This window comes from Otolemur garnettii, unplaced genomic scaffold (genome assembly GCF_000181295.1).
Source record: "Otolemur garnettii isolate 467f Iridium unplaced genomic scaffold, OtoGar3 scaffold00099, whole genome shotgun sequence".
NCBI classification, from domain to species: domain Eukaryota; kingdom Metazoa; phylum Chordata; class Mammalia; order Primates; family Galagidae; genus Otolemur; species Otolemur garnettii.
The window spans coordinates 6,334,533-6,343,651 of record NW_003852494.1 but is presented as its reverse complement, the minus strand read 5'-3'; positions in this window follow the sequence as shown (position 1 = coordinate 6,343,651).

Here is a 9,119-nt window from a genome sequence, read left to right as displayed (position 1 = left end):
TCTCTTCTGTGAGAGCCTTCTCTCATTATGGGAAAAAAAAAAAAAAAAAAAAAAAAAAAGAAAGAAAGAAAGAAAGAAAAGAAAAGAAAGAAAGAAAGAAACCTTCCAATTCTGATGGCTCAGGAAGGAAAGTTTTGGTCTCAGCCTCTGGGAGGTTCCTTTAGTTTCACAACATGTGTTTTCAATGGCAAACTGGTGGTTTTGCATTCTGAACCCTTGGCATTTATTTCCCCACAAGAATATAAATAGAATCCCTATGCAGGGTGTCTCCAAGTAGCCCCTAAAGTCTGGAATATTGTAGTTAAATGTACCTTTTCTGGCCAGGCCAATGGCTTATGCTTATAATCTTAGCACTCTGGGAGGCTGAGGCAGGTGGATTTCTTGAGCTCAGGAGTTCGAGATCAGCCTCAACAACAGCAAGACCCTGTCTCTAATAAAAATAGAAAAACTAATTGCCATTGTGACATGCCTATAGTTCCAGCAACTTGGGAGGCTGAGGCAGGAGGATAGCTTGAGCCCAGAAGTTTGAGGCCACTGTGAACTATGATGTCACCCACAGCACTCTACTCAGGGCAAGAGACTCTGTCTCAAAAATAATAATAATAATAAAAGTACCTTTTCTTACAAAATATTTATTACAAAAGTTTACAAAGAGGTGGTCAACATAGAAGATTTTATAAAATTTTGTGATGAATATTTTGCAAATAAAAGTGCATTTAAGTAAAATTTCCCATTTTCCCTACGTATAGTGACTTTTAGGGGTGACATTATGGACACCATGTTATCTGGCGTCTCAGTGTGGGGTTCTTGGCCACATCCATTTGGTTGCCACATTCCCTCTTCAGCTTGGTTTCCCTCCAGCTTCTCCAAATCCTCCTTTGTTGGTGTATGTTTCCCAACTCATATTTTATAATATTTTAAATTACCTATAGAACAGTAAAGACCAGGTATGGAAAGGGAGCTGGCTAGCATAAGGAAGCCATCAGTTCCCGATTCCCAAAGGGGGATCCCTTTTCTTTCCTCTAACTACTTTCTTTGATGAGGTCAGGCTTCATGGCTACTGTTATTAGGTATCAAACACTTAGCCCTGCTTCTCAGGGAATTACAATATGAGCTCCTTTGATCACTACTACCTCTAGGACACATGCTGCTATAAATCCCATTTTGCAGATAAGGAACAGGAAAGGGAATCTGAAGAGGTCTCATCTGAACAAAGTCTCACCACAGGTGTGTGTGATAGGCTGGGTTCGAATCCCTAAAGCCTGGTACTGGCTTCTCTGTGAGCAGCCACTACACCAACCAAGTTACCTCCCATCAATAGTTCATTGAAAACATTTGATTTTACATAGTGACTGGCTGCTGCCCTTGGTGTGAGCACCTCATACTTCCTTCTAAAATATTTATGACAGAAATAGAAAGTATAAACAATAATATCACATGTCTCCATAGAGATGGGTTTTTAAGGTTTTTTTTAATATCAGAGCTTTATGGGGTAAACACCTTTTGGTTACATGATTTGCATTTCTACATTTGAAGTCAATGGTTTAAGTGTGACCTTCACCCAGAATAGACACATTGCACCCGTTAGATGTGAGTTCACCCCACCTCTCTGCCGTCCTCCCCCTACTAGATTCCTGCTGAGTTTTACTTTCTAATGCTCACGTGAGTGTTGCCCGACTAGTTCCAGTTTAGTATTGCATACACGTGGGTTTGTTTTTCTATTCCTGCAGAACTTTTCTTAGAGGACTCCTCTCACACACCTACCTTTTAAATATGGAAGGAATCTTCAAAGCTAATGGAGTTGAACCGAGAAAATCTATCTCTTCTTCACCTTGTTACTTTATCTAATGAAACATAGACTCCCAGGGCAAAATTTTTAAAAATCTCAGTTTATCTCTTGCAAGGTATCAACCCCCTCTTAAAATATACAGGCTTAAAAATAATCATTCAGTTTGTTTGAAACTCTGCAAAGTGTACAAAACTCAGCAAGGATAGCTCGTCTCTGCTCCTCACGGCATCAGCTGAGGTGACTCAGTTGGGATCTGCAGGGTCCACTTTCAATGAGCTTGTCACATAGTGGACAAACAGGGGCTGGTCCTCACCTGGAAACCAAAGCCTCCCTGTCCCTCTCCAGGGCCCTTTCTGCTGGACACATGGGATTCCTCACAGCACGGTGGCATGGTGGTTCCAAGAGTGAGTGCCTGTGCCTTAAGTACCAAGGTGAAGTGTTCAATGACCTAGTCACAGAAATCAGGCAGCATGACTTCTGCCATAATCATGGCCCACCAAATTCAACACAGACCCCACTTCTCAAAGGGAACAGTACCAAAAACTAAGGGTGGCAAAGAGTATGTGGGTGGGAGAAATCACAGTGGCCACTCTCTCTGGAATGCACAATCCCCCCAGAGTAGTAAGAACTCCACCTGTGAAGTCAACTGCCCAAATCAGAAACCCAGGTCTTTACAAGAATTATGCAGGCCTAGCATCTGCCTGTGGGGAACTCTGGCTTATCTGGATGTTTGATTGCAAAAAAAAAGAAGGAGAAAATAAGACAATTAAAATTACTCTTCTTCTGTTTTTTCAGTGGACTAAAAACCAACTCTCCTTAAGATAAAGTGAGAAAGATTTTTGATAAGAGAAAGGAGAGATCACCCAATCCCCTGCCTGTGAAGGTAAATGAGTGAAAAAAGGCCATTAAACATTTTGGTGGCAAAGTACTAATCTCAAACACAAGAAGAAGGTGTGGGAAGGTGGCATAAACAAGTGGAGCCGCCAAAGTATAAAGAAAACAAAAGTATAGTGGAGTATAGTGACCAACAACGACTTCCATTTGTTGAACACTTTAGGGTGAATTTTTTTTTTTTCATAAATGCCTGGCAAATTCTATAGGAAAGATATGAAAACTCCAGATATTAGGAACTAGGAAAAACTGAAAACCAAAGGAGTCACATATCCAGGAAAGAAAGCAAAAAAGGTGGGAACTCGTCTCCCTGTGTATTCCGTAATCTGCAGCTAACGCTGCTTTACATGGTGGATCCAGGACGAGGCAGCCCCTTACCTCCCCTCCTCCTCCAAACCAATGTTTTCTATTGTGGACCACTGGAGAGTGAGTCTTGGCCTGTCCATTCAGTGAGCTTAGAGTCCACAGGCAGAACCTTATGAACAGACACCCATGTCTATATTAGACCTGAAAATACAGCAAAATGCCAAGGAGGCAGGACCTCAGAGGGCACACAAGTCAGTCCCTCCATGGGTAGTGAATTCAATCATGTTATTCAAGATCAGGTGCTAAGTGACAGATTGGGTACTAGATTCTATCTCCCTGTGTTGTTCAGGATATTTGCAGCCTAATTATTTATCATCTTTATCCGATTAATTGGCTAATTCAATGAAAATTAGGTATCATGTCTATACTATGTACCAAAGATGTCCAGATAAATAAATTTCAGTTGCATTTGTGGGAATGACTGCTTTTCATACCCAGCTGCCATTGGCACGTGACTTCAAGTATGATTTTTTAAAATTTCAAAGCATTATTTATTTTCAGAGTTGATACGCACCAAACAAGCACAGCACACCAGATGTACCGGGGAAGCTGACTGCAAATCATTCTGAAGTTTATCGAGATTTATGTTTTCCTGATTACGTCCTCTTTGATCTGGATGACAGCTGATCACTTAACCTTGCGTGTAAAACGGATGCTTGATTTCTAGCATTTGGCAAAATAATAAACTTTTTCCTTGCTCCTGATGACAATTTCCCTCTGATTACAGGAGTGGGATTTTTGTTTTTCCAAAGGACCGTTGGAACACGTGTATATAAAAGTGTAAAATGATACGAACTAGAGTGGCCCAGACACGGCTGAATCACACTGTGGAGAAGTTTTATTTGTAAACTTTACATTTGATCTACAGGACTTTGAGGTTTGAAATTAGGTTAAGTATCATCTATGACAACAACTAAATAGAAAAGTAGAGTGATGGATGTCCTTTGATCAGAGAGACAGTGAAGCTACCTTGTACTACAGCATGGCATCCCATAAATCACCTGTGATATCAATATCAGGAAAGGTCTGTCAGGCAGTGATCTCGAATTGAGTCAAAGAGAATGCAGAAAGTCATTTCAGATCCCACAGTCTTGCTTTGCCCCTGTTTCCAACTGTGGATCTGCCTGCTGCTACAATACTTGACAGGCATATTAAAAAATAATAATAATAATTCCCACCCAACTCTAACTAGAGTTACTAAGTTAGAATTCCCTATTCACACTGGGCTTCCACTTTTATCTGGGAGCTTTCAAATGGCTGCTATGGTTAATGTCAATTTGGAGTCATTGCAGGTGAAGTCTATTTTCTTCTGCAAGGATACGTCCTTAGAACTGTGTCCTTAGAACTGTTTCTTTTTTCACGTTGGAGTGATACTACCGGGAACTTGTCACTTTGTTTTATCCTGAGGGAAATCCACTTCAGCAATCCTGCTGAACCTGGAGCCATTTCCCAGGTTGACTACATTGAATTTTTCTACCTATGGCTCAACTACATCATAGGCAGGGAAGATCTTGTAGCTGGCTCAGTTTGGAGGAGACCTTCGCTATGGTGTCCACCATACTGAGAAGCATACCAGAAGGCACTCTGGATGGAGTATTCAGGTACCTTGGTTTACATCTTTTAGCCTTCAGTGTTGGGGACGAGGGGGCCAGAGGAGAATGAAAGGCAAGCAATAATTTAAGTGCAGGATCTTAAAATCAATTTATATCAAATATACACACAGGAGGTGCCAAAAATGTATACACATTTGAAGAAAGGCAAAAAACTGTACTAAAATTGTAACATTCAAGCGACATTTCACTTCTGCAATTATAAGAGGTACTCAAATGTGACTTTTATTCACCTTTCTTTTCTGGTATATATTGAATACTACAATTTTAATAGTTTTTTACTTTCTTCAAGCGTATATACATTTTCCTATCACTTTCTTCATGTGTGTGTATGCCTATCTCACTGGGCACAATAATAGCTAGAGGTGGCAGAAAAAATGATATTTAAATGCAACATCGTACTGACATTGTGCAAATCTAGGGAATCTAACAGATGCTATGGACGATTGTGCATTTCAAGAGAAAAATTTAAATAGTTTCCCAGGAAATACAGATTTTACTCTGCCCTTTTATTTAACTCAAGATTCAAATAATCCTTCTGAATGCATTCCTTGCCATAATAAATTAACTCATGCTAATGCTCATTTCACAATCATTCAATGATTGGCCAGAAATGAAAAATCTTAAATGTAAATCATTTCATTGGCAAATCATTTCATTGGCTGAGATCCCATCAAGATAAAAAATTTGCTTTTCTATTTTAAAATAATTTGAACAGACGGTTCAGAGTAGATTCAATTATATGGTTCCATGAATATCATGTTATTGCTATTAGTTTATATGAAGTACCTTTTTTGGTTTGTTTGATGCTATTTTTTTTTTCTATCCCACCACTTCTATTCCTTTTCTGCCCAGAGAAATTAACAGGTTTGGCAGTTGTCCTAAAAATCACATAGAAAATAAGGAGTGAATTATTGGTATATGTTTTTTATATAAATAATGGCGCTCTGGCTCTCATCCTATTTCTCAAATGTTTCACTTAGGACCAGTTAGATTGTACCCATGTTGTAAATGCTCACCGGTGATTCTTCAGGCTGTTCAGGAGACCTTAAACCCAACATGAAGTCCCAATTCACAGGGGGCCATAATCATGCAATATTTCATAAATCCAAGAAAGTGGCGATCAGGGTAGAACATGAAGCAATATCCTTGTTTCTGGGGCTAGATTCTTGCTTTTCATCTATCACATATGCAGCAGTCTTTGGCTCAAGTCAATTCAGAAGACTCTCACTCCTGCATCTGTGAAGAGGACACTGTCATCCATCATGTGCACCCTTTCAACACTTAAATATCACAGGTGGAACATACCTTATGTCTTGGAAGCTGTATTGCTCCACATTCTTGGTTCATTATTGTTCCCCCAAACAACCTGTTAAAACAGTTGTTTAAATTATCCCACACGTCATTTTGATACCACAGATGTCCTATATATCTGTTTATGAGCTGGATGCATATCTGTGACTTATACCTAAAAAGTGGGAGAGTCTTCCTCTCCACAGTGATGCTGTCCCAGTGATGCATTGGGTGTGCATTCTGGGAAGCAGCTTCTGTGTTCCTGGTGTATCCATCACCAGCAGTAGCTTTCCTCCTTCTTGACATGAATATCCTTTAAGCTCAATTCAAATTTGTTTCCCTCAACTACCAGACGAACAAGAATGAACCAAGAACGCTGAGCCCACTATTTCCCTGACCCACGAGGGCATTCATTCCATCTGTACCTTCTCTTTCTCCTTACCTACGTCTACCTCGGACAGCCACTATTTCTATAGCTCCTTGTCCTTCTCCTAGGGGAGATTTGCAACCTATATGCCATAGCACACTAGCGTGCTGTGAGAGGATCTTAGGTATGCCACCATAATGTTTAAAGGTCATTGATTAAATTATTTTTTAAAGAAGCTCAAAGCACCATATTTTCTTTTTTATTTTTACTCTTTTTTGATCCATATAATTTAATTGTGCCTCATAAGTTTAACGATAGGTTCAAGTATGCCATGAGATAAAAAAGAAGGTTGAAAAATATCGTCTTAGGACATGAGAGTTTCAAGTGATTGTATCTTATTTGTTCCTTGAGTCCCTTTGCGTAGCAAAACCTTATCAGAATATTTTCCAAGAAATTTTGCTAAAAATAAATATGGTGAACATGTGGGAAGCATGGGACAATTTCTACCCATCTCCTAAAGTGGTCTTTACCTTGTAATTATGAACTCTTTCATGTACTATAATTAAACACACACATGGCAGCCTGAGAATATCTGCCCTGGTAAACACATCTGCTAACAAGATAGGTGTTTGATCACTGCAACAGCCAAATAATTGTAGCAGAAATAAAAGTCCCAGAACATGTTCTTTTTGTAATGGGATTCTTAATGAAAGATAAGTTAAACCACCAGTAAACTGAGAATAGCAACATGGACTGAATTCTGAGTCCTTAAGACCTCAAAGCCTTGCCGTTGAGTACCATGACTTCATCTGTAGCTGAGAATATAAGACAAGTGAGAGAAGATTAATCTTGAATTATCTGAAGCTACAAGAAAGGAAGTTTATGAAACATTTTCTGGAATGAAATAATACGTGTTTCTGCTGTGGTCTTTTAATAAGGAAAGATAGAAGGCCACCAAATCAATCAGAAACAAAGTTATTTATATTAAATATTTTAGAACTGAGAGTCACGATAGTCTCATATGAATGAAATGCCTTTACTCATACAAAACAACTTGACAGTGTCATGGTGTTCATTAGCTTACATGATCAGAGGGAAAGTAATTTATTTTTTGAATAAGAATATATTATTGGGGCTGGGTGTAGTGGCTCACACCTGTAATCCTAGCACCCTGGGAGACTGAGGCAGGTGGAGTGCCTGAGCTCATGTGTTCAAGACCAGCCTGAGCAAGAGGAAGACCCTGTCTCTAAAAATAGCCAGGCATTGTGGTGGATGCCTATAGTCCCAGCTACTTAGGAGTCTAAGGCAAGAGAATCAATCACTTTGAGCCCAAGAGTTTGAGGTTACTGTGAGCTGTGATGCCCCAGCACTCTACTGAGGGCAACAAAGTAAGACTCCATCTCAAAAAAAAAAAAAAAAGAACTTGTTACAGGACTTTTTATTTTATTTTATTATTAAGTCATAGCTATATAATTACTGCATTTATGGGGTACAATGTGCTGATTTTATATACAATTTTGAATGCTTACATCAAACTGGTTAACATAGCCTTCATTTCACTTACTTAATTATTCTGTTAAGACATTTATACTCTACATTTAGTAGATTTGACATGTACCCTTGCAAAATGGTTTAATAAATTGTGGTATATGTATAACATGGAATATTATATAGCCTTAAAAATGATGGAGACTTTACCTCTTATGCTTTCATGGAAGGAACTAGAACATATTCTTCTTAGTTAAGTATCTCAAGAATGGAAGAAAAAGTATCCAATGAACTCAGTACTATTATGAAACCAATATATAATCACCCACATTTTCTTTCCTATGAAATATAAAACACAACTATAGCCCAGGATGAAGGAGGGAGTGGGGAGGGTAATCGATGGAATTTTTAATATGCAAATGAGATTCTGCTTTAGGACAAGCAGACTGCAGGGTTAACAAGTATATGCAACATAGTCATTTTTTAAAATAGCCGTAGAATGTAACAATACAATCCTCATTTTCCAAATGAGGAAAATGAAAACAGACAGACCTAGCAAGCTTTTCTTAGAGGTCCAGACAAACTGGACCACTTTCATTTTTGAGACCTCCTCCAGTATGTCAAAAGTGAAAAAATATGGAAAAGAATGACAAAAGAATTTAAATGTTCACATTTTAATAATTCATGCTTCTTAGTATGTTAATAATAAAAGTCAGCATATGCATGCTATGTGTGAAATAAATTCCAATTACTTATGAACCAAATGAACAAACTCACCGCCAACTTTCCACATTGTGCTATGATGAGGTGAGCCCTGCCCTCCCTCCCCTGAGAGGACTAACTCTGTGGCAGCCCAGGCCTATGTCTGTTCCTGAGCTCTGCACTGGCGGGGTCCTGTCTGTACCAGGCCTGATGTTCACAACCAACCTTGGGAGGCCTTTTTCTCCTCTTTGGACATTAATCTTTCAATCTGTATCAAAAAAAAAAAAAAAACACACAAATAATCTCTCCTGTGAATTTAAGAAAATGGTTAAAACTTAAGCTTTTGAAACACATTTGTCCTGTAGACATGTGACACATTTTGTTGGGCTCACCTAGGATTTTTAGTAACACATATATTTGAGCTGATATTTAAAAATTAGGAGATTTCCCACAACAATCTGCATTTATATAGTTTCTTGAATGATCTGAAAACCTACCACCACTGAGCTTCCTTCTAAATATGGGGCAGTTTTGGAGGGAGTAGAGCCCAGGCGTCACCTATCAGCGGACATGTGCTGCTCTGTCTCATATTGGCAAATTGCTGACAACCACT